Source organism: Acinonyx jubatus, chromosome A2 (assembly GCF_027475565.1).
Source record: "Acinonyx jubatus isolate Ajub_Pintada_27869175 chromosome A2, VMU_Ajub_asm_v1.0, whole genome shotgun sequence".
Lineage (NCBI taxonomy): Eukaryota > Metazoa > Chordata > Mammalia > Carnivora > Felidae > Acinonyx > Acinonyx jubatus.
In genome coordinates this window covers 43439986-43465512 of record NC_069383.1, presented here as the reverse complement: position 1 = coordinate 43465512, position 25527 = coordinate 43439986, and the positions used below count along the sequence as shown (strand labels likewise).

General features: G+C 37.1%; 1 long non-coding RNA gene across 8 annotated transcripts in view; it reads left to right on the top strand.

Annotated features, from left to right (window-relative positions):
* LOC113604101 (uncharacterized) overlaps positions 1 to 25159 on the top strand; it is a 79831-nt gene extending 54672 nt beyond the window's left edge. For 6 of the 8 annotated variants that reach the window (XR_008296731.1, XR_008296728.1, XR_003425934.2 and 3 more), the window contains one exon: positions 904 to 6504. This is a non-coding gene — a long non-coding RNA (uncharacterized LOC113604101). Of the gene's footprint in view, positions 1 to 903; positions 6505 to 7829; positions 8997 to 23934 lie in introns of those variants that run through there. The other 2 variants (XR_008296730.1, XR_008296729.1) reach the window with 2 other exon arrangements.
* Positions 25160 to 25527: the final 368 nt, after the last annotated feature.

Here is a 25527-nt window from a genome sequence, read left to right as displayed (position 1 = left end):
CCTTTGCTCATCTTAATGCTAAGGAGCTACTTTTCTTTGAAATCCTTAAAAACACAAATTTCCCCACCTACCACCCTTGGAAAAGAAATCCAAATTCTCTCAAGGGATCTAGAAGCCTCAAAGACTCAGAGAAGTTTCTATATTCAAACATGATCTATTCTTTTCATGTCTTAGGGGAAATAAACCTGAAAAGAGTATTTAATTTATTTATTTGCCTGGAAATATTATTTCTATTTATGATCCCAGCAGGAAACATCTGGCATAGTCAAATCAGGATAATTTGAAGAAGACAATTAAAGGACTGTTTACAAAGGTATAGCCGGTATGTTGGGAAATTACAAGGTGCATTAGTTATTTATTGCTGCATAACAAATTGCCTCCCACGCTAGAAGCTCAAAACAAGTATTTATTACCTCACAGTTTCTGTGGTCAGGAACTCAGGCACAGCTGAGGTAGTTATCTGCAGCTCAAGGTCTCTTGTGAGATTATAGTCAAGCTATTAGCTAGTACTGTGGTCTCATCTGAAAACTTGACTGGGGACAAACAGGTTCCTTTCAAACTCACATAGTTGTGGACAGGCCTTGCTTCCATGTCGTGACGGCATAAGGCTGTTCTGGGGCATAACAGTTGGCTACCCCAGGCATGTGATTCAAGTGAGAATGGCCAAGATAGAATTCATAGCCTTTTCATAACTTCATCTCAAAAGTGTCATCTTAGCTCTCCTGTGTATTCTGGTAGAAGTGAGTCAATAAATCCAGCCCACATTTAAGAAGAGGGGATTATACAAGGGTGTGATTACTGGGAAACAGAATCCCTGGGAACCATCTTGGAGGCTGCCTACCCCAATGAATGGATTGTGAAGTCTTCCAGGGTTAGTTACAGATGAACTGTTTTCATCCCCAGGGCAAAGAGGCAAGGGCAGAGAGCAGTCTACATAACTTGGAAGGATAGTGTCGTGTGGAGAGGGCAGACTTGAGAGACACTGTGCCCTTGGGTCAACGGAACAGACATCTCCAGATGACCCCAGAGAGAGGAAGCAGAGGTAATAAATACCTTGACTTCTTTCTTTTCTCTCCTTCCATCTCTTGGTGGGCCACTAGACTAGCAGAACCCAATCAGATGCCATGAAGCAAGGGAGCACATTGATGTGGTCCATACAAGTCAGCCTGCCAGAGCAGAGAGTGCGTCTGGATGGGTAAATAGCAAATATTGTCACATTATGCTCTAGTAGCTGGCAAATTTCCCATCAAGGACTTTCACATTCTGGGGAATCTTTATTTAAAAGGTTCACTTGAAGGGCACCTGGGTGGCTCAGTGGGTTGAGTGTCCAACTCTTGATTTCGGCTCAGGTCATGATCTCAGGGTTCCTGCTCAGTTTGAGCCCTGCATCTGGCTCCATACTGACAGTGTGGGGCCTGCTTGGGATTCTTTCTTTCTCCCTCTCTCTCTGGACCTCCCCCATGCTCGCTCACACACACACACACACACACACACACACACACACACACACTCTCTCTCTCTCTCTCTCTCTCTTTCTCTCTCTCTAAATAAATAAGCAAAAAAGGTTCATTTGAATTATTATTTGTTTTTTAAGGCTGATTGATCTTAACAACTACATTACAGATTTTTAGTCAGTGAGGAAAGGCTCACCTTTGTCTTTGAATACCCTGCATAACTTTGCCTGTGCCGAACAAGGACTCTTAAAAATCACCGCCATAGTATTTGAGAGCTGGAAAGATCCTTAGATATTATTTAGTAAACACTCATTTTAGGGATGAGAAAATTGCTGAGATGTTAACTGGATTGCTTAAGATCACACAATGCTAAGCCCACATGTCCCAACACTATCTATAATTTACTAATTCCTGAATAGTAATGATAATGACGATAACAAATTGCAAGTGCACAACATTTTCAAGTTTACAAAGAGCTTCCACCCACATCATCTTATTTGAATCTCACAATAATCCTGAGATACTGGGAAGGTAGATGTTATTATTTCCAATTTACGAGTAAGAAAGTGACCTACATAGATATTAGCTATTTTCAGCAGAGCAAAAAGTGATATAATAGGCATCAAAAACAATCCAGACACTTGAGGCTTTTGGGATTCACCTGTTCAGTCTCATCAGATAGATTCATCTCTTCTAATTGACTAAGACAGGCTACGAAATGAGGGGCTGCTCATTGAGAAACCAAGGTTGGACCTTCCTATATGAAGATGGTGAGTGCAGACTGAGTAGATCTCAGGGAACATTCTAAGAAGAGAAAGGCAGTAAAGCAGCCCCACTAAGGGCCTTCCTTGTCTACCACTGAAGGAGCCGTTCCTGGGCTTCCTGGTCACATCCCTATAGCATTCTCCAAGAAACGGAGCTTCTATCTTTCAGGAGAATCTAAACAATGAGCATTCACATAGGAAAAACCCAGGGGACAAGAGGAGGGTCTTCGGTAGACTTGGGTAGACTGGGTGGAATGTGAAGCCTATACTACTTTGCTAGTTATTATTGCTATGTAACAATTCCCCAAACTTAGTAGGCTTTAAGACAACAACCCTTCATATTACAGCTCACAATTTCATGGGTCAAGAATTCAGTCAAAATTCTGCTGGGCTATTCTTTTGTTTCACATGGTCATGACAGGGCTGCTCCAGTGATATTCAGCTGGTCTGGTCGGGAAGGGTCAAGAGACTTCAGTCACACAGCAATGGTTTTGGTGAGGGTGTCTTGAAAGCTTAGCTCACCTCTGCCTCTCTGTAGCTTTGGGGCCCTCTAGGAGATTTCTCCAGTAGGGTAGTTGAGTTTTATACATGCCCACTCACCTTCTGAAGATTTAGAAAGCAGTTTTAGCCTTTTCTTCAAGGCTAGCTCCAGAACTGACATAACATTAGTTTGGCTGTCCAGTTTTGGTCAGTGAAGTCAAGGAGCGGTTCAACAGATCTCATCACTTGGTGGGAAAAGAGACAAAGGTTTATTGCCATCTTTAATCTAGCATAATTCTCACACAAACTTCTCTCATTTCCCCACTGTTTTTCATGCTTACTCCCCATTACATCGTTTTTACAATTATAATCTGAAGGAAATATTAAGGACATGGGCTGGAGGTAGTTTTCAACCTGGGGAACATATATTTGATGATGCAAATTGCAACATCACTTGGGGAGACAGGTTGGGATCATTGATCTCTGTAGTGTGACTGGCATGTGTCTTGCTTCACCAACCTGGGTTTAAATGACAGAATGTATTCATAACATTAAATAAGGTGTTCTTGATTCTCCTAACCACCTACTTGTCTTGCAATTGTTTACAGATTTCTCCCTCCCAGATATATTTTTTTAATTTTTTAAGGTTTTATTTATTTTTGAGACAGAGAGAGACAGAGCATGAGCAGGGGAGGGGCAGAGAGAGAAAGGGAGACACAGAATCCGAAGCAGGCTCCAGGCCCTGAGCCGTTAGCACAGAGCCTGATGCGGGGCTCGAACTCACGGACTGTGAGATCATGACCTGAGCTGAAGTTGGATGTTTACCCAACTGAGTCACCCAGGCGCCCCCCTCCCAGATATTTTAAGAGTCCCCAGGCCTGATTCCCTATGTTTGACGCTCACATATCTGTGCCAGGAGCTGGGGTTTGTCCCTCTGAACAGGATTCTGCAGGAGAGGCTACTGCTGCTCTGTCTCTGGTCTCAGTTCTTATTCACCTCCATTCGCCACCTGCCATGGCATCTTGGGACACATTATTAAGGAAATTCATTGCTATCATTTCAATTCCCATGGTGCTGTGAGAGAATGATCCTCCCTCTCCAAGTGCAAAGGACAAAGGTTCCTCATTTTTTATTCTCATACAAGTTGGGTCCCACTGAGAAGTTGCCCAAGTGCCCAGTATTGTCATACATTTTATTCACCTACACAGAGCCAGGTACCGCAGAGTCACTCAGGTAGCCAGGGAAGCTGGCATTGGATAAGTTCCAGTACCTGCCTGGCCGCATGTCATATCTAGATCCCCAATCCAGCCCTTTGCTCAGACAATTGTGCTACCTATGGGACAAAGTATAAATCTCCCTTTTTCTTACGGTATCTTCTCTCCCAGGGTTGCCATGGGCCAGCTCCCCTCCTGGATTCTGCTAGAACTGGCCATCCCCACTTTCCTATTCCCCTCCCTGTAATTTACCATGTAGGTCTCTATGCGTTCATAGGGTTCCTGACCTTTTTTTCTTTAGTTCTCCCTGGGGACTTCTCTCAGGACCTTAATAAATGTAAACAGATACATGATATGTGTATGTATGTTTGGGGGTGAGATGTAGGGTCTAAACCTTTTTAACAGAAGCATCTTTGCTCCAGTGCCTGTCACCCAAGAACTCTGGATTCTTGGGTTCTAGTCAAACCATATATTTCCCTATTTTCTCTGCTTTCCCCTTGCCTACAAACGTAATTTGGGAGAAAAACAAATTCCAAAAATATCCCAGGTATAGAGATGTGCTCTTTCCTCTTTATCCCTCAAGGGACTAAACCAAATTGGCTGTCCCCCTGAGTCAATTCTGATTGGTTGGTTATGAACACAGATGGGCCCCTTTTGCTGCTTCTGCCCAGCCTGGGGTGGAGGAAGTGGTCAGGGGAGGGATTATAGTATTATGAGCTACCACCACATCTAAGCATAATCACAGCACCTTGGGGTCCAGAGAATGTGCCAAGAACATGAATTAGCAGGTGAGCTTGGCCCCTGTTACTTCTCTCCCACACGTGGAGAGAGCATGAGAAGGGGCCCTAGCACACTGTAAACAGGCTTCTAATGCCAGTAGCCTGATAAATTTTATAAATAAAACCAGAGAATTCTGATTATGCATGAATCATCTGTATCTGATTTGTTTCATCAATATGTCAGTCCATGAGTTAGCTTTCCACGTTTTCGAGCTTTCATAGCACTGTAAATGCACTCAGTATCAGAAACTCTGGCATTCAGCACCCCACGTCCCTTTTGCCTTGTGTTTATTTTGGTATCTTGCCCCAGCAACATCCTCTCTCACCTACGGGTCACTCAGCCTTGTGCAAACATCCCATCTTGGAAGCAAACTAGATTCTGCAGAACTCCCCGGCCAGAAAGGAAGGAAAGAAGGGGAAGCTGGTGGTAGTTTGAAAAGAAATACAAAGGTCTTTAAAACAACCTTGCCATAGCCCTCCTCGAAACCCCCTACTGTCCACTTGCTGAATATTCATTCCCTAGTAGGTTCCAATGAAACTTATCAATGTTGTTTTTACTTTTTTAGAAACAAAACAAATTATGTTCTTGTTATCAATACATGTTTGCAACAGGAATTGTGGGATTTCCAGATAAGCAAATGGAAAATGAAGAAAATATCAATATATAAATTTTATTAACATTTTGGTAAATGTTCTTCCATGTTTTTTCTATGGAAATAACTATGAGTACATATGGTCCAAACCATATATGTTTTGTAATGAGCCTTTTCATTTGATAGACTGCCTGAGTATCTTGTGTTTATATAAATAATCTTTAAGATCATCATTTAAAATTGATGTATAGTATTTCATTTTATGAAATAAATACACCATTTATAATCACCATAGATTATTTCACTACTTACGTACTGATAAAAACTTAGGTTGTTTTTATTTTTATGCTCTTAAAAAATCCTATGTGGAAAATGTTTATAAATACATCTAAAAATACATGCACCCATTTTTTCTTAAAATTAACCCCAGTTTCTTAAAACTCCTACCTGTGCTACTATTGAGTCCTAGAGTTTGCACATTTTTAGGAATTTTGATATGTAGTCTGAGTTCCCCTTAAAAGCAGGTTCTGTTTTTTTCTTAGGTAATAATAGTATATACAATGCTCACATGGGCTTAAGGAACTTCATAGCAGTTATCAAACAGGTTCTCTTGCACAAATACCTCTTTAACAATGCTTGAAGAGACTCTTTAACTTTAGGAATTTATAATAGAACAAAAAGATTAATTGCCAGAGTGGGACTCATATGAAGTTTACTATAGCAATTAAGCAGAGTCATGCAAATTAAGAGAGATGTATTTTTAAATATTTATTATATTTATTTTAATCTTATAATGATAATATATGATTACTGTAGAAGATTATTTTATGTATACAGGAAATTATATTAAATTTACTCATAAGCCCATCATGCCTAGAAGACCGCTGTTCAGATAGGATACATGAACTACACATCTTTTATATTTAGCCTTCTAGTTTGCTCTTTTTCATTCAATGCTTTAGCAGTAGCATTTTGTCACATCATCAACTCCATTTGAAAACATGCCATTGATTGCCGGAAATCATATAAAAATGACTCTATGGAAAATATCATAATTAAAAAAATCTTTCTCTTACTCTTGGACATCAGGAATGTCTAGAAATTTATCATAAATATCGCTGGGATGAACATCTTCGTACGCTGGTCTTTTTTCAGGTCTATGATTATAGCTTTCACCTTGGGTGAAATTATAGGATCAAAGGCATGCTGTTTTAAAAATCTCTTGAAATACTCATTTAAATTTTTTTTCAGAAAGGTATTACTAATTCACTAAATTGCTTTCCAACAAGGTTTGATCAATTTATACTCCCAACCTCACTGGTGGGTCAACCGCACACAGTTGAATACCCTTCAACTTGTAAATCCAGTACCTCTGCTAGCAAAAAGAAAAAAAAAAAAAGAATTTTGTTTTAATTAGTATTTTTTATTCATACGGATATTGAAAATTTATTTCAAATAAATGTTTCTTTTAAATTATTGGTCAGATTTTTGGCATATAAGCAAATACAATGATCAGTCATATACCCATTGTTTAGATTCAACAATGGCCAACATTTTATCCTTATGTGCTTTATCTACTCTCATGAATGTTCCAAGGTCCTTCATCACAATTCCCCATTAGCCTGAGTTCAGGGCCACCAGAGCTCAAGTCCGTTTGCAACGTTTTCCTAGCCAGGTGTGACCGTCTCCTTCTGGGGGATGCCTGGTTGATACGTATGACACGTTCAACCTCCTTCTATGTAGTCCCTGTCCAACTGGATACTGAGGGGAGTGCTCTGGAGTAGTCTGTGCTGTTTTTGGATTTATTTCCCAGCCTCAACGTCAACTGACCTGTGGTTTCAGCATCCTCGTCATGCTGTAGAAGCGGGCCCTGCGTGACTCTATTTGTTCTCAATGTTGATTTTTCAAGAATGTGAGAAAAGGTCAAAATTTAAGCAGCCACTATTTTCCTACGAGAACCTGGAAACTAAGATCTTTTTACTGGTTCTTAAACGTCCTTTGCACATGAAGAGGATAGGCCACAATCCTAACAAATAGGATTGTGCTTATTGTCTCCTTTTACATTTTGCTAAAATTTTAAGCCATCAGGTTTTTAAATGTTTATGTCAAATTAATGAGCAGTTTTTTTGTGTGACATTTTCCAGTTTTTACATTGTGGGAGTAAGCATTTCCTATTCAGAGATTGCATAAATATTTGGCTGTAGTATCTGCTGATTTTTATCTATCTGTATTATTTTTAATCATTTAAAGTATCTGCAGTACGTTTGGTCTACAGAGTAGAGTGATAATCTTCAGAGTTTTTTTCCCCCAAGTAGGTATTTTTTCACACACTTGTAAAATAAACAATTGTTTCTTCAGTGACTTATGATAATCTTTTTACTGTATATGAAGTTCTTATCAATGTGTATGAGGTCTATTTCAGGGACATGCATTGTGTTGCAAAGTTATTGATTATGGCATTGTTTATAATAGTGTAAAGGGGGGGAACTTCGGTTTTAGCTAAGTAATTATGTTATAGATACATAATGTTAATACTCTATTACAGTTGGTTTGCACACTCAGGAGTTCTTTGGTGCAATCTGAAACTGGTCCGGATGCAGAGGGCAATCTCCCCAATTGCCTGGGCCCAGCTTGCAGTCGGTAAGTCAGAGTTCGTATCCTCTCCGTTACTTCCTCCCATAGTTACAAAGGTGATGTTATTGAAGCATATGTACTGATATAGAAAATTGTTTGCATTATATTGTCAGAGAACAAATGTAGGTTTTATATTCATGTCTACATGTCTGTAGGTATAACTATAAATTTTAAAACATTTATTTTTGAATATTAATACACACTGGCAAATATCTGGAAGAATACTTCCACATTGAAACTATTAGGATCTTTGAGAGTTGAAGTTCTGGTTAGAATATTATTTCCTTTTGCTTATTCATCTGTATTTCTTGATTTTTTCTAAACAAATATGCAATACTCTGAAAACAATCTTATTTTGATTTCAGTTGCTTACATTTAAATGGATTAACATTTTAAGTTTTATTCCAGTTTATAGGATTAGATTTTGCTTTTGACATTTTAATAAATCACATTTAATTAATCTCTGAATCCAAGGGAGGGTTTTTATCTAAGGGCTATTTTTTTTTGTTTAACAGTAGAGTCATCATGGTAATGAGAAGTGGTAATTCGTGATGAAATCATCTATTTTATAGCCCTATCTTGGTTGATGTATCCTCACCACTTTCAAGTGAAATAGACACAGACCATCAACTGCCCATGGGTTTGGGGTGATTTGACTCCTATGGCGTTTTCTGGTAAGCCTGGTGCTGGCCTCTTGACTTCCTCACAGGACAGGCACCCAGTTTTCTGATTGCAACAAGTTCCTTTTTTTGGATTTCTTTTTTCTTTTTTTTTTTAAATCTATTTCTCTATCTGTGGAGGCATCTTTTGAAGAATATTTTTTGAAGGTAAATCCCTGCATAGGCTAAGACTATCCTGTCGTCTTCACCTAAAAAAAAGAAACTTAGTTATGTAAATACTTCTTCAGACACAACCTTTCTCCTTCAAAGTTCTGTAGCCGCTGTAGTATTGTCTTCCAGTGAGGTTGGCTCTGTTTTTAGAAAACCTGTAATTTCTGCCTGGAAGCTCCTAAGAGTTTATAAAATTACTCCCTTTAAAAAAATTTTATGTTTATTCATTTTTGAAAGACAGAGAGAGACAGAACACAAGCAGGGGTGGGGCAGAGAGAGAGGGGGACACAGAATCTGAAGCAGGCTCCAGGCTCTGAGCTGTCAGCACAGAGCCTGATGCGGGCTCGAACTCACAAACCGTGAGATCATGACCTGAGCTGAAGTTGGATGCTCAACCGACTGAGCCACCCAGGCGCCTCTAAAATTACTCTATTTTATTCAAATACTTGGCTAGTATATATTTAGGCGTGCATCTATTTTCTTCAGTTTAGTCTGGTACATGCTTAATACTTTCTGTTTGCATATAACAGAATTGGATTTTGGGGGGGGGTTTCTTGATGAATTTTGTCTAATTATGTGCTTATTGCTTCTTTTGCAATGTCGTGGTTAGATCCTGAATTAACACCTATAAGTCTATATTGAATCTGTGTTTTTTGTTGGCTGCGGTTACTTTCATTGGTTTTGTCTTCCACTTGGGATCTTACCACTTTCCTTGCTTTGTCCTTCCTGCATTCTTAGAGAACAGTTCCGGCTGTCTTCTGTTTCAATGATTACCTTGTCCTCAGTATCAATTCTACCCTCTACTAGCTGTAATGGTGCTTTTACGGCTTCCTGCTACATATTTACTTCTCTGCCATTAATTCTTTATAGGATCCAGCTCATTTTTTCTATATACTTCATTGCATTTTAATCTTAGTGTGTGGCTTTTTAACCTCCCTTTTCATATGACTGTGTTTTCACCGAAGTCAAGGTTTTTCGATAATATTGAGGAGGTGAAACTTTCCCCCATTCCCATTCTGGTTCCAGTGAGGAATCACATGAGGGATTTTCTCTTAAGTCTTTAGAATGAATTCTGCTTTTTCCTTTTACTGCTTTTTGTTTGTTTGTTTTTTGTTTGTTTGCTGGTAAGCTCCATTTTTCTGTGGTTAATTTACTCATGCTTGTATATGAGGCTTATCCCCTCTTGGAGCTTCCTGCAGAGAGGGTAATTGTTCTTAGCCCTAGCATCTGTTTGCTTATGTGCTACTTGCATACTGCCCTTGGTTCTACTGCTGGATGGAAGACTGATGGCCCAGTTTCTAGTCTAATTCCTGATATCCAGCTGTCTTTGTGTTTTATAGTAGTTCTAAAATGAGGTGAAAAATTCTTCTAGACCACAGATTATAAATAGTTACACCATAGGCTACAGAGATGTGTTATTGGATTAGCACAGTATTTTCGGTTTGTTCTATTTAAAAATATTTGACATCTTTTAAACTTGTTTTATTGTGATAGCTTGTGCAAAGGGTGCATACCTTAAGGGCACAACTTTTTGGATTTTGACATTTAGGTATACCAGCTTCATCACTACCCAGACTTCTCTCCTCGGCAGGAACCTTTGATCTGACATTTTTCTTTGTCAGTTTTTTGCCTGATCTTGAACTTCATGAAATTGGACTCATATAGCATGTCCACTTTTGTGTCTGGCTCCTTTAATTCATCATTACGACTGGGAGATTCACCAGTGTCGGAATATATAAAAATAGTGTGTTCTTTTTATTTTATTGTTGTGTAATATTTTGTATGGACATATCACAATTTATTTATCTCTCCTACTGCTGACAGGCATTTAGATTGTTTCCAAATGGTGCTCTTATGAAAAAAGATGCTATGAACAGTCTTGTACACATCTCTTGTTTGATTTACCTCTCATTTCTTTTGAGTATAGACTTGGGAGAATTGCTGGATTGAGAGTAGGTGAGCACAGTAAATTATTTTTTAATACAACTTACTATTTTGAGATAATTACAGATCCAGATGCATTTGTAAGAAGTAATAGAGAGAAATCCTAAATACACTTTTACCCAGCTTCCCCCAATGGTAACACATTCCAAAAGTATAATACCACAACAGGGATATTGTCACTGACACAGAAAATTTCTGTCACTGCAACGATTCCTCATGTTGCCCTTTGTAACTACAGCAGCTTCCCTTCCTAACCTCCCAGAACTATTAATCTGCATTGCTATAATTTTGTGACTTTGAGAATATTATATTAAAGGGTATATAACCTATTAGGACTGGCATGTTTTAATTCAGCATAATTCTCCAGAGATTCATCCAAGTGGTTGTGCTCATGAATAATTTGTCCCTTTTTTACTGCTGAGAAGTACTCCTTGGTATGGAAGTCCCGTAGTTCATTAACCATTCACTCATTGAAGGACATCTGGGTTGTTTCCAATTTCTGGCTATTATCAATAAAGCTGTTATGAACATTTATATACAGGTTTTTGGGTGAACATAAGATTTATTTCTCCGGGATAAATGCCCAGTAGTACAATCACGGGGTCATATGGTACTTGCATGTTTAGTTTACGAAGAAACTGCCAAACTATTTTCCATAGTAGTCGTGTCATTTTACATTCTCATCAGCAATGCATGAGTGATCTAATTTCTGCACATCCTTGCCAGCATTTGATGCTGTCATTATTTTTTATTTGATCTATTCTGGTAGACGTTTAGCAATATCTCATTGTGGTTTTAATGTGAATTTCCCTAATGGCTAATGACATTGAACATCTTTTCATGTGCTTCTGTGCCATCTGCACATCCTCTTCATTGAGATGTCCTTTCATGTCTTTTGGCCATTTTCTAATGGGACTGTTTTTCATATTGTTGCTGTTGTTTGAGAATTCTAAATACTAGTCCTTTCTCATATATATGGCTTGCAAATATTTTATCCCGCTCTGTGACTTATCTTTTTATCCTCTTAGCAGGGAACTTCACAGAGCGAAAGTTGTTAATATTAACAAAGCCTAATTTACGGATTTTCCCCTGATGGATCATGCTTTTGGTGTCAAGTCAAATAATTATTTGCCTAGCCCTAGGTCATGATGAAAAATTTTATCCTATTTGTAAATAAAAATTTTACATTTTATGCTTAAATCAGTGATTCATTTTGAGTTAATTTTTGTATTAGGTGTGAGCTGTAGATAGAACCTAAATTTGTCACTTAAGGATGTCCCAACAGCTCCGTAATATTTATTTAGAAATTATCATTCCTTGGCTAGAATTAACAACACAAGAAACAACAGGTGTTGATGAGGATGCAGAGAAAGGGCAACCCTCTGCACTATTGGTGGGAATGCAAACTGGTGCAGCCTCTCTGGAGAACAGTATGGAAGTTCCTCAGGAAACTAAAGATAGAACTACCCTACAATCCAGCAATTGGGCTATTATGTATTTACCAAAAGGATACAAAAATACAGATTCAGAGGGGCACACACCCCAATGTTTATAGCAGCATTATCAACAATAGCCAAACTAGGGAGAGAGCCCAAATGTCCATTGAATGATGAATAAAGGAGACGTAGTATATATACACAATGGAATATTACTCAAGCATCAGAAAGAATAAAATCTTACATTTGCAATGACATGGATGGAGCTAGAATGTATTGTGCTGAGTGAAATAAGTCAGGCAGAGAAAGACAAACAGCATATGATCTCCCTCATATGTGCAATTGAAAAAACAAAAAAAGATGAACATATGATAAAGGGCAGAATCAAGAGAAGAAAGGGAAACAAACCACAAGAGGCTCTTAATGATAGAGAACAAGCAATGGGTTGACAGAGGGAGATGGGTGGGAGATGGTCTAAATGGGTGATGAGCTCTAAGGAGAGCACTTGTGATGAGCACTGGGTGTTGCATGGAAGTGATGAATCACTAAATTCTACTCCTGAAACCAAACCAATATTGCACTGTATGCTAACTGACTACAATTTCAAAAATAAAATAAATAAACTGAAACCTTGAAAAAAAAATTAAAAATAACAATTATCATTCCTCCATCGAATTGCTTTTGCAACTTTGTCAAAAGCCTATTGAAAATATTTTCTAAGTTCTCTATTCTGTTGTGCTGACCTATGTGTCCATTCTTTTGTCAACATCGTGCTGTCTTGATTATTCCAGCTATAGCAGGTCTTGAATTAGGTAGACCAATTCCTCTTCTGTTCTTCTTTTTCAAAAAATTTTAAGCTATTCTACTCCTTTGGTCATTCTATATAGATTTTAGAATAATACTGTCCATATCTACAAAAAGACTTGTTGGGATTTGGATACGAATGACATTAAACCTATGTATCACTTAGAGGGAAATTGACATCTTTGCTACATTGAGTCTTCTAACCATGGCCATTTCCATTTCTCCATTTATTTAGCTTTTTTAAAAAAATTCACTAACATTTTATAAATTTTAGTATGTAAGTCCTGTACATGCTTTATTAGATTTATACCTAAGTATTCTTTTTTTTAAGATATCATAGTGAATAGTATTATATTTTTAATTTCAATGTCCAACACACTTGTTTATCTCTCCCTTTTTCTTAAATGTTTATTTACTTATTTTGAGAGACAGAGAGAGCCCAGGGGAGGGGTAAAGAGAGAGGGATAGAGAGAGAATCCCAAGCAGGCCCACAATCATGGAGCCCTATGTGGCGCTTGATCCCATGACTGTGGGATCATGACCTGAGCCAGAATCAAGACTTGGACACTCAACCAACTAAGCCGCCCAGGTGCCCCTGTTTTTCCTTTCCCTTTTTACCCGGTTTATTGAAATATAATTGACAAATGCCACTATATTAGTTTAAGATGTACAACATCTTGATTTGATATATGTACATATTGTTACGTGATTACCACAATAAAGTTAGTTAACATCCATCACTTCACATAGTTATGATTTTTTTTATTGTGATGAGAACTTCTAAGATCTGCTCTCTTAGTAACTTTCCAAACATAGAATATTGTGTGGCTAATTATAGTCATTATGCTATACATTATATCCCCAAAACTTATTTATCTTATAAATGGAAGTTTGTACCTTTTGACCACCTTTACCTGTTTGCCCCATCCCTTACCCCCTTACCCTTGGCAACCACCAATCTGATCTCTGTTACTATGAGGTTTTTTTTTTTCACTTCTACATATAAGTGAGATTATGCAGTATTTGTCTTTTTCTGCCTGACTTATTTCACTTAACATAATGCCCTCGAGGTCCCTCCACGTTGGTGCAAGTGGCAGGATTTTCTTCTTTTCTATGTGACTAAATATACATATACACACATATATGCCACATTTTCTTTAGCCATTCATCTGTCAATAGACACTTAAGTTGCTTACATGTTTTGATTATTGTAAATAATGCTGTAGTGAATGTGGAGGTGCAGAAATCTCTCTGAGATAGCAATTTCATTACCTTTGGATATATACCCAGAAGTGGTATTACTGGATCATATGGCAGTTCTACTTTTCAGTTTTTGAGGAACCTCTATACTGTTTCTTATAGTGGGGGCACCAATTGACATTCCCATCAATAGTGCACAAGGGTTCCCTTTTCTCCACATCCCTGCCTTGTTATTTTTTATCTTTTTTGATAATAGCCATTCAAACATGGGAGGTGATGTCTGCATTTCCTTGATGATTGGTGATGTTGAACAGCTTTTTATGTGCCTATTGGCCATTTGTATGCTTTTTTGGAAAATGAAATTTTCAAGTTTATTTATTTTGACACGGAGAGAGAGAGAGAGAATAAGAGAAAATCCCAAGCAGGCTCCCAGTTGTTAGCGTGGAGTGATCACAGGGCTCAATCCCATGAACCATGAGATCATGACCTGAACCAAAATTAATAGTTGGGCGCTCAACTGACAGTCACCCAGGAACCCCTCTTCTGCTCATTTTAAACTGGATTGCTGCTTCTTCTTCTTCTTCTTCTTCTTCTTCTTCTTTTTTATTTTTGGATTGATTATTATTCTTATTGTTTGCTATTGAGTTGCATGAGATCTTCACACATTTTGGATATTAACCCCTTGTAAGATATATGATTTGCAAATATTTTCTATTTGCTATGCTGCCTTTTCATTTTGTTGATGGTTTCCTTTGCTGTGCAAAACCTTTTTAATCTGATGTATACTACCATGTGTTTATTTTTGTATCTGTTGCCTGCTTTTGTTGTCAAATGTAAAAAAAAAAAAAAAGTCATTGCCAAGACCAATGTCAAGGAGCTTACCCTCTATGTTTTCTTCCAAGAGTTTATGGTTTCAGGCTTTACATTCAAGTCTTTAATCCATTTTGAGTTTATTTTGTGTATGGTATAATATAGGAGTTGAGTTTCATTGTTTTGCACCTGACTGTCCAGTTTTTCCACTGTCCCTTTTCCATTGTACATTCTTGACTCCTTTGTCATAATTTAACTGACCATACAGGTGTGAGTTTATTTCTGGACTCTATTTTGTTCCATTGATCTATGTATCTGTTCTTATGCCAATAACATACTGTTTTGATTGCTAGAGTTTTGTAATATAGTTTGAAATTAATAAGTATGATGACTCCAGCCTAGTTGTTCTTTTTCAAGATTGCTTTGGCTTTTTTATTTCATTTGTGGTTCCATACAAATTTTAGGATTGTTTGTTCCATTTCTATGAAAAATGACATAGGAATTTTGATAGGAATTGCAATGAATCTGTAAATTGCTTTGGGTAATATGGACTTTTTTTTACAATATTAGTTCTTCTGATCCATGAGCATGGAACATCTTTCCATTTCTTTGTGTCTTCATCAATTTCTTTCATCAATGTCTTTTGGTGTGTCTTACAGCACATTTGTTTTTAAAAATTGTATTTGTGTTGGGGCACCTGGATGGCTCAGTGGGTTAAGCGTTTGACTTCAGCTCAGGTCATCATCTCACTGTGAATTTGAGCCCCACATCAGGATCTGCTGTCAGCACAGAACCCATTTCAGATCCTCTGTCCCCCTCTCTCTCTGCCCCACTCCCACTCACGCATATGTGCCAGCTCTCTCTCTCTGTCAAAATAAATCAACATTAAAAAAATTGAATTTGTGTTTATGGTCTTGTATGATCTAGTTTGCCACACTTCTCATCACTTCCCACCTAGGCCATGAGGATGTTTTTCCTATATTAATTGTATGAATCTCTGATAATTTCAACAGAAAAAAATCCTGAAAAATCTAAAATCCCAGAATAGCCCTAGTAGCAGATTTTTTTCTGTTTCTTTCACCACCTACTTCACTTTAACTTGAGAGAATGTAATCTCCGGGATTTAGCCCAAGAACTTCAGATAATAGAATTAGTATTCAATTTAAGCCTCACTTTTATTTTTAGAGTTTTCTTTCATTTGTCAGCAAAAAATGTGTGAAGGGGTCAGATGTGTGCATAGATTTTCTCATGCATATGAGTGTCTAGTTATTCCAGCACTGGTTGTTAAACAACTGTCTTTCCTTCATTGTATTGCTTTTGCTCCTTTGTCAAAGATCAGTTGACTATATTTATGTGGGTCTATTTCTGGGCTTTCTATTTTGTTCCATTGATATATTTGCCTATTCTTTTGCAGTGCCACCATGTCTTGGTTTCTACAGCTTTTCAGTAAGTTTTGAAGATACATAGTGTTTGTTCTGACTGTTCTTCTTCAATATTCTGTTGACTATTCTAGGTTTTGTCTTTTTATACATACTTTGGAACAAATTTGTCAATTTCCACAAAATAATTTACTGGAATTTTTATTGGGATTGCTTTGAAACTGTAGATCCATTTGGGATGAGCTGACATCTTGACAATATTGAGTTTTCCTATCCGTGACCATGGGCTATTTCTCTAGCTTTTAAGTTCTTTGATATCTTTCATCATAGTTTTGTAGTTTTCCTTATATAATATATATTTTGTTAGATTTGTATTTGAGTCTTTCTCTCTCGCTCTCTTTTATTTTTCTTTTCTTTTTTTTTTTTTTGGTGCTATAATAAGTGGTATCATGTTTCTAATGTCAAATTCCATTTGTTCTTTGCTGGTATATGCGAAGAAAATTAACTTATTATATTAATCTTTTATCCTTCTAGTTTGCTATACCTGAGAACTAGTTCCAGCAGTTTTTTGTTGATTTTTTGGGGTTTTCCATATGGACAACAGTGTCATTTGTGAAAAAAGTTTTATTTCTTCCTTCTCAACTGTATACCTTTTATTTCCTTTTCTTGTCATATTGTATTAGCTAAGACTTCTAGTAGTGTTTAAAATCAGGATGAGAGGAGATATCCTTGCCTTGTTCTTGAGTTGAGTGGGAAAGCTTTCAGTTTCTCATCATTAAGTATGATATTAGGTTTCTTGTAGATATTCTTTATCAAGGTGAAGAAGTTCCTCTCTATTCCTAATTTACAGAGTTTTTTTTTTTTTATCATGAATTAATGTTGATTTTGTCAAATGCTTTTCTGCATCTGTTGATATGATCATGTAATTTGTCTTCCTGAGGTAGTGGATTACATTAATTGATTTTTGAATATTGAACCAGTCTTGCATACTTAGAATGAATGCCATTTAGTTGTGGTGTATAATTCTGTTCACCATTATTGGATCTAATTTTATTAAGGATTTTTGCATCTATTTCATGAGAGATATTATTGTGTAGTTTTATTTTCCTGTAATGTCTTTGTCTAGTTTTGGTATTAGGGTGATGCTGGCCTCAAAGGAGTTAAGAAATACTCTCCCTGCTTCTATCTTCATGTAGAGATCACAGATAATTAGTATAATTTCTTCCTTAAATGTCTAGTAGAATCAACCAGTGGTGCTTTGTGTTTTGGAAAGTAATTAATTATGGATTCAATTTCTTTAACAGATGTAGATTTATTCAGATCATATGATTCTTGTGTGAGTTTTAGCAGATTGTGTCTTTCAAGTATTTGGTCCATTTCATCTAGATTAATAAATTCACGGGCAGAGAGTTGTTAAGAGTATTCCTTGATTGTCTTTTTAAAGTCTACAGGATATGTAGTAATACTCCCTCTTTCATTTCCGATTTTATTGATTTGGGTTTTATCTCTTTTTTCTTCTTATTTAGCCTGGCTAGAGACTTCTCAATTTTACTGATCTTTTTCAAAGAATCAACTTTTGGTTTCCTATTTTTAATGCCATTGGTGGTGGTTTGAATTTTTATTACTTATTTTCTTCTGCTTACTTTGGAGTTAATTTGATCTACTTTTTCTAATTTCTTAAGGTTGAACTTTATATGGTTGATTTTTTTATCTTTCTTCTTTTCTAATATACATATTCAACACTATAAATTTCCCTTTATTAATTATTTTTATTATATCCCACAAAGTTTGATAAGTTTGTTTTAATTTTTGTTTAGCTCAAAATATTTTAAATTTTCTCTTGAGATTTCTTCTTTGCCCAATGTGTTATTTATAAATGTGTTATTTAACATCCAAGTAGTTCAGGATTTTCCAGTTATCTTTCTGATATTGATTTCTTTAAGTCCATTGTGGTCTAAGAGCAGACACTGTGTAATTTCTATCTTTTAAAATTTGTTAAAATGTGTGTTATGGCTCAGAATGTGATCTATCTTCATAAATGTGAGCTTAGAGAAGAATATGCATTCAGCTATTGTTGGATGAAGTAGTCTCTAGATGTCAATTATATCTACTTGATTGAAGATGTTGTTAAGTTTACTGATTTTCTGCTTCTTGGGTCTGTCCATTTCCAATAGAAGGACATGAAATCTTCAACTGTAGTAGTGCGTTCGTCTATTTTTCCTTGAAGTTTTATCAGCTTTTGGCTCACATATTTTGACATTGTTGTTAAACACATATATGTTAAGGATTTTCATGTGTTTTTATTTCTTATCACTTTCTTATTTTCTGGTGGTTTTTTGTTGAAAGCATCTTCAGTGTTTATCATCAATTCTCATTTAAACCTCTTTGTCCTTTCCATGCTGTTGGAGCATTTGTTTGTTTGTTTGTGTCTTCTCCTTCATTGATTTGATTCCTATAATACCCATTTTGCTCCTCGCTGTCTCCAACCAATGGGCTCACTTACTAGATGGGGATATTGGGCTCTTGATACTCAGAATAGAAAGCTTTATTTCTATGCAATTAAGTCTTCTTGGCAAGCATCTGTCCCTGTGTTGAAGTCTCCTCTGGTCATGGTTCCCTGGTAGTACACCTGCCTAGGGCAGAAGTCCTCCTTGAGACCCCTCTTCTTTGATTAGTCCAATCTGCCAGTTTTTAGAGATAAGAAGTCAGTGATGTGTTCCATTCATAAGAGTTCAGGTTTGCCTCTCTCCTGAAGCCCCTGTTCCCCTGGGTCAGACCATGTTTCTGAAGATGTTTTCAGGACCTTCCCTTTTAATTCCTCTTCTGTGTCTCATTATGTCCTTGTCTCAAGTTGATATGCATATCAATGCTTAATTAGTGTTATTACATCTTTTAATAATAATTATAGAAAATGCTGTCTTTATTTTCTTAAATCACTGTTGAAATGCAGAATTATGCTCTTACTAGAGAAGTTTTTTTCCCCTCCATTTTAATTATTATTTTTTAATGTAAGGGATTCTGTAAAATAATGGCTATTTCCTGATTTGCCTGATCTTTATGGTTGTACTTCATTCTGGAATGATATCATAGCTTCCCTCCGGGAAGCATAAGAATTAGAATTTTGGTTGCAGACAATAGAAACCAATTCTAATAATTTGAGCAAAAAAGTAATTTATTGGCAGGATCTTCCATGGTTAATACAACAGACAAAAGTCTTGAACAGAGAAAATCAGGCTTAGAAGTTTATGGAAATGAGGGCTACTCTCTGGCTACACACAGACCAGGAATTACTGACAGTCAAATCCTGTGCTGCTGCTAGAATAAATGAATTCTAACTACATCATTTTTCCATCCTTTATCACTCAGCTCAAGATTCAAAGTCCCTGAATGAGAGCCTTAGCCTGGTCTGGGAAGGTCAGGCTAGGAACGGTAATTTACAACCTTATTAATATTGGACACCACAGGGAAAACAAGGTTCCCTAAAAGGAAAACAGTGCAACTACCAGAATGAAAATGAGGGGAGGCAGAGTTGCAAAAACCAGCAAAAGACAAACGAAAGTTGTAACTGGGTATTTCAACTGTAATAGGAAGTAACCATCCTGTATTGCCTTGCTGAATAGCCAGGAGGTAAGAGCAGAGGGCTAACACTACCCTGGCATCTTTCTCTTCTGTCCAGTTATGCAGATAAATAACATTTTCCAACAACTTGGATTTCTTTATCTACAGTTAATACTACCAGTTGACATACATCTTGTCCTCTATTTTATCTGAGTTCACTTTCTAGTGACCGTTCATACTTGTTTTGGAGTTGTTACATATTCAAGATGGACTCTTTATTATACCCATGTTTGTAATGTAGGACCCACCATCTGATATCAGTGATCAATGAGATCCTCAGATCATTGAATCAGATGTCCAGGAATGGACACAAATTCTTGCAACACCCCTTCTCCTCCTTCAGGACAAATGTCACCTCTTCAGAAAGTCCTCCTCACACCATGGTAACTAAGTAGGTCACCATATCTATCCTCACTCTGTTTAATTTCTTATTAGCCTTTATAATAAGCTGAAATTATTTCATTTATATGTTTACTTGCTTATCTTTGGGCTCCCTCCATGAAAGCAGATACCATGTTGTTCTCATTCACATTGTATCCCTAGCACTTAGCACAGGGCCCTGCATATGTGAGATGCTTATTTATGTATTTATATAAATATATACATATTGATTATGTATATACATATAATATATATGTAATTACTCAGCAAGGCAAATATATATATACACACACACAAACACAAATATGTATACACACACACACACACACACACACACATATATAATTTCACCTTTTCTCCTAGTAAATGAATCTCAGTTTTTAGTTTATGGTCCAAAGCAAAGAATAACAATGCTCTTTACAATCCAATTTTGAAAGTCAGTTGTTAGTTTTTAGGCAAACCATTTTTTTTTCAAAGAATTGATGCATAAAACTGTTGGCTGCACTTGAGTTCCTAGTGTGAAATGCAGTTTTTAAAATATTTAAATGTAGTAGATTCTCTCTGTTTTACAATCAAGTATCCAGCACTTTATAACCCTCATTTTTTCTCCTTCCAAATGCCTCGATAATTTGACTTCTCCAAAAAGTAATGAAATAATTTTGACAGATTTTCTAATTGCACTTTGCAGTTATCAAAGTAAAAGCAAAATTCTCTGACATCTTGGAAAGGTGATATGTATTATACACTATCCATTACTTAGAGAAAATAATGATTATGACTTTGGTCCCACCTAATTACTGTCTCAGGATACTCCTATAGATAAGGTAAAAATTGCACACTGGAATTTAAATGGCGTTGTCTGACATTTCAGGAAGCTGACAATATTTTAAAAAATTATAGTGGCAAGGTAATGCACGTAACTGCATTTCCAATTACTCATTTTACTAGAATATATTGCACTCAACATATAAATTAGAAGCCTGGTGGGATGATAAAAAGCACCACTAAACTGTTTATGTACAAGTGATTTCAGCTGTGGTAATATACTCTCATGTTAAGTAACCCAAAGAGGTGAAAATATAAAATTGTAGAGCAGATTATAAATTAATTCACTTTACAAATGCTATCTTCTCTTGGGGCGCCTGGGTAGCTCAGTTGGTTGAGTGTTCAACTCTTGATTTCGTCCCAGGTCATGATCCTGGGGTCGTAGGATGGAGGCCCCAGGTCTTGGTCTGCACTGAGTGTGGAGCCTGCTTGGGATTCTCATTCTCTCTCCCTCTGCCCCACCCCCACTCACGCTCATGCCCTTTCTTTCAATTGCTCTCTCTTTTAAAATAAATAAATATTTCTTGAAAAACAAATGGTACCTTCTATTAAAAACTGATCTGCCTCAAAACTTCCACCTTCTCAACAACTCATTAATATATATCTAGGTAATAAGTTACTAACTTGCTTGAGAGGAAACTTGTAAATCAGAGAGAAAAAACATATCAACTACATTCTTAAACAAAAGCAATGAAGGGGGCACCTGGGGTGGCTCAGTCGGTTAGGTGTCTGACTTCGGCTCAGGTCATGATCTCACGGCTTGTGAGTTTGAGTCCCGGGTCAGGCTCTGTACTGACGGCTCACAGCCTGGGGCCTGCTTCCAAGTCTGTGCCTCCCTCTCTCTCTGCCCTCCCCCGTTCACACACTGTCTCTCTTTCTCTCTCAAAAATAAATAAACACAAAAAAAATTTAAAAAAAAACAATGAAAGGAATTAAAGGTTACCGATTTCTCTAGTCAAGTAACATTATTGGAGACAAGGTGTTATTAGCATCAAAAATCAGATATGGGGATAAGTCATGGGCTGTATATGTCATAGGCACTCTGTGCTGGCGTCATATCCAAAATCGTGTAGAAAGCCAACAGTAAGATTTTTGTTTTCTTTTATTGAGGGAAGGGCAGGCACACCACATCATGTCCCTCTAAGACCCAATTCAGATTTGCTGGAGAAGATTAAAACGGGCAATTCTGACAGAATTGCTTGAACTCTGCTGAATTACACCTACCTTTTAGTGACAAAGAAATTTGGATTTATAGCTATTTCAAACCCATATGGCCTGCATTCTTCTTCTTCTCTCTCCCTTAGCATCTGTTGAAGTTAGAGATCCATCTGTTACTAAGCCTATTTATTTATTTGTTTGTTTGTGTGTGTGTTTGTTTGTTTAGTGATTCTGCAAGTGGATTCCCCTTAAGGGCAAGAATCAAACAAGGATAACACTATCATCCCAGTCATTTAATCCTATTTTATCAGCAATGCCCAATGAAAGAAATTAGACAAGAAAAAAGAAATAGAAAAAAAATCTGAAAATAAAGCAAATTTAAGTTGTTAGGGTTTGAGGGCTTTTTTTGTTTTGTTTTGTTTTGATTTTAATTTTGCTGATGGTTTAATGGTTTACTAGGAGTACCTAAGGAAAAAACAAAACAAAAACATTAGTTGATAAGAAAATTTTATAATTTGACTGATTACAAAATAATGCAGAAGATATTGATACTTTTCTATACACCAGCAATAGTCATTGTATCTTCCTTACTGCATTATATATATATATTCAGTGTAAGTTAGAGTTTGGGACTTTTGGTGAAATTAGGGCCAAGATTTCCATAAAGAGTTGAGGTGAAGACATACAGTCCTGGGGTGGGAAGAGGAGCTTAATTAACATTTAATTAACATTTTCCTCTCAAACTAATAAAAGAGTATCTTTCTAAAATTTTTGATATATACACACATGTACATATGATACATACATGTGTATATACTTCCCTACTTACCATTACAGTGATATATAGAACTGTATGATGCTTAAATTGAATCCTCAAGGTAGTCCTAGGTCTTTCCATCTTTGCATGCTCAGCCCTTAGCCCAATGCACTGCACATAGTAGGCCATAAATGAATGTTTTGTACTTTAAAATAAATGGAAAATGCTGCTGTGAAGATTTTTCTTCCTATGATGCCAAGAAGGAGCTGTAAGCAACCATTTTGCAGATAGTCCCCTAAGAGCATATAACTGTATCTAATTTTGCATGGTTTGGAAAGAGGCAGACTCCAGAGTAATGGGATAAGCAGCTTTGGACTTCAAACTTTCCTCATACACATGTAGGATCCCACAGGGCTTTTTTTTGCTGTGTCTTGTATTGAAGTATACCCTTAATAACTATTCAGGTGCCCTATATTCATCATGAGAAAGTTGTATAACTTTCCAAAAACTTTTCATCTGAAGTCTTTCCCATTTCTGCCAGGATTTTCACAGCAGTGTGGCTTGAAGAGGGCACACATCTTGCATAATTGTTGTCTTTGGGTCCTTTTATTCCCAACTAATTAAGTTAGAATGTCTGTTATATCATTTAGGGTTGTATTTGGTTAGAAGCAGCATGAAATGTGAATAATGGCTTTATTTGTCTGATTTAAGAGCATAAGTCCAAGGGTAAGGCATTCAGGGCTGATACTGTAGCTGAACAATGACATCAAGTCAATTTTTTTTTTCTATCTTCTTGCTCTGCTGTCCTCAGCGCATGGTTTTATGCCGATATCACAAGACGATGGATTCACTTCTAGAAATCATTTCATTTCAGGAAAAAATAAAGGGAAGAGGATAAGTTCCTCAGACATCTAATCCACAGGCTTCATCTTAGATCTCATTGGCCAGACATGGAGCATTCATCACCATAAGCCCCTGGCAGGTTGGGGATGTGAGTATTTTCATTTTCACTTTGATTGTAGAGGAAAGCAAGGGATACTGGAATGGCTTTTGGATGGTCAATCTACAGTAACTGTCCTTCCTTTGTTTGGGTCTGATGACATATTTTGCTAAGATTAAAAAAAAAGGATAAAGCTAGAAAAGTAAAGAGTATATGTTTCTTCCCATCTAGTATATAAAAACTAAGAAGTTTAGAATAACTAATGCGTATGAAGACACCAGACAGACTTATCATGGGCCATATGATATGTCAAATTGTAAGGCTGCTAAGAGAGATAAGCTCAGAAAACTCACAGGACAAACAGCAAACCAGTAAAAGTCCTTCCATTGAACCCCTTGATCATGTGGTAGTTGTGGAACAGTGTTGGGCAGGAGGCAGAACTAATGGAAGGGGACAAATGAAATTCAGCTTGTAAAGTCATTGTAAAAGTCTCTTTCTCTCTTCAAAATCGGCTTCATTGAAGACTTCACCCAAGAAGAAAGGAGGGGAAGAGAATGAGCTCTGCCTGGCGTAAGCCATTCGTCCTATGAGCCGAGTGCTCTTTTAAAGGCCTCGTGTTTATGAACTCACATAATTCTCAGGACAACTCTTAGGAGACAGACACTATTTTTATCCTCATTTTGCAGACAAGGGACAGGTTTCCACAAGGAAATTAAGAAGCTTGCTTGTGACCTCACAAATGGCAAGAGCTGGGCCTTGCTGGCAGGTGTCCTGGCTCCAGAACCTGTGCTGACAACCACTTACCCTCTACTCCACTGAATCTCCCACTATTCTGTTCGGCAAACAAGTCCTACTTCACTTTACTCCTTGTCAAGAGGACCCTTCACGACTACAGAATAAAACCTGGTACCTAGGACACCTTGAAGGCTAGTAAGATAGCAAAAACACACTTCTTTCTGTGGTGGCAGGAAGAGGATGCCCAGCCCTTTAATGACATGAGCTGGCGGGCTCTTGGCTGGACATCAAGGAAGTAGACGTCCGTTCACTCCAGCAGTCACCGTGAACATTTCCATTTTTGGAATCCCCCTTTTCTCTTTTATAGAACACAATGATAGGATGCGAGGATATCTCAGGGTTTTGTGGTTTTAAAAGTTGTGGGATTTTGTTATTTGATACCTTCCTGGAGACACGGGGTGGGGCCACACTTCAGTTATTGCAGACAGATACGGAATTTATCCTGTAAACACACGGACGCAACACGTACTCCACATCTCTGACACCACAGCGCATCTCTATCCAAATCCATAGACGGGATATTTAACAAATGCTCGTGCACCATGGAATTTGGTGAGTCCCAGATTTTCCAATTCTAAGGTGTCACTGAACTTTGGTAATATTTGGGGGCCTTTTTTTTTTTTTTAACAAACATAATTATGCTTTAGGTATACAGTTCTTCGTCTTCTTGAGAAGTGGCTATTATTTGAGAGACTGAGAAAAGATTAGACCCCTTCCTTAGAAACATATACA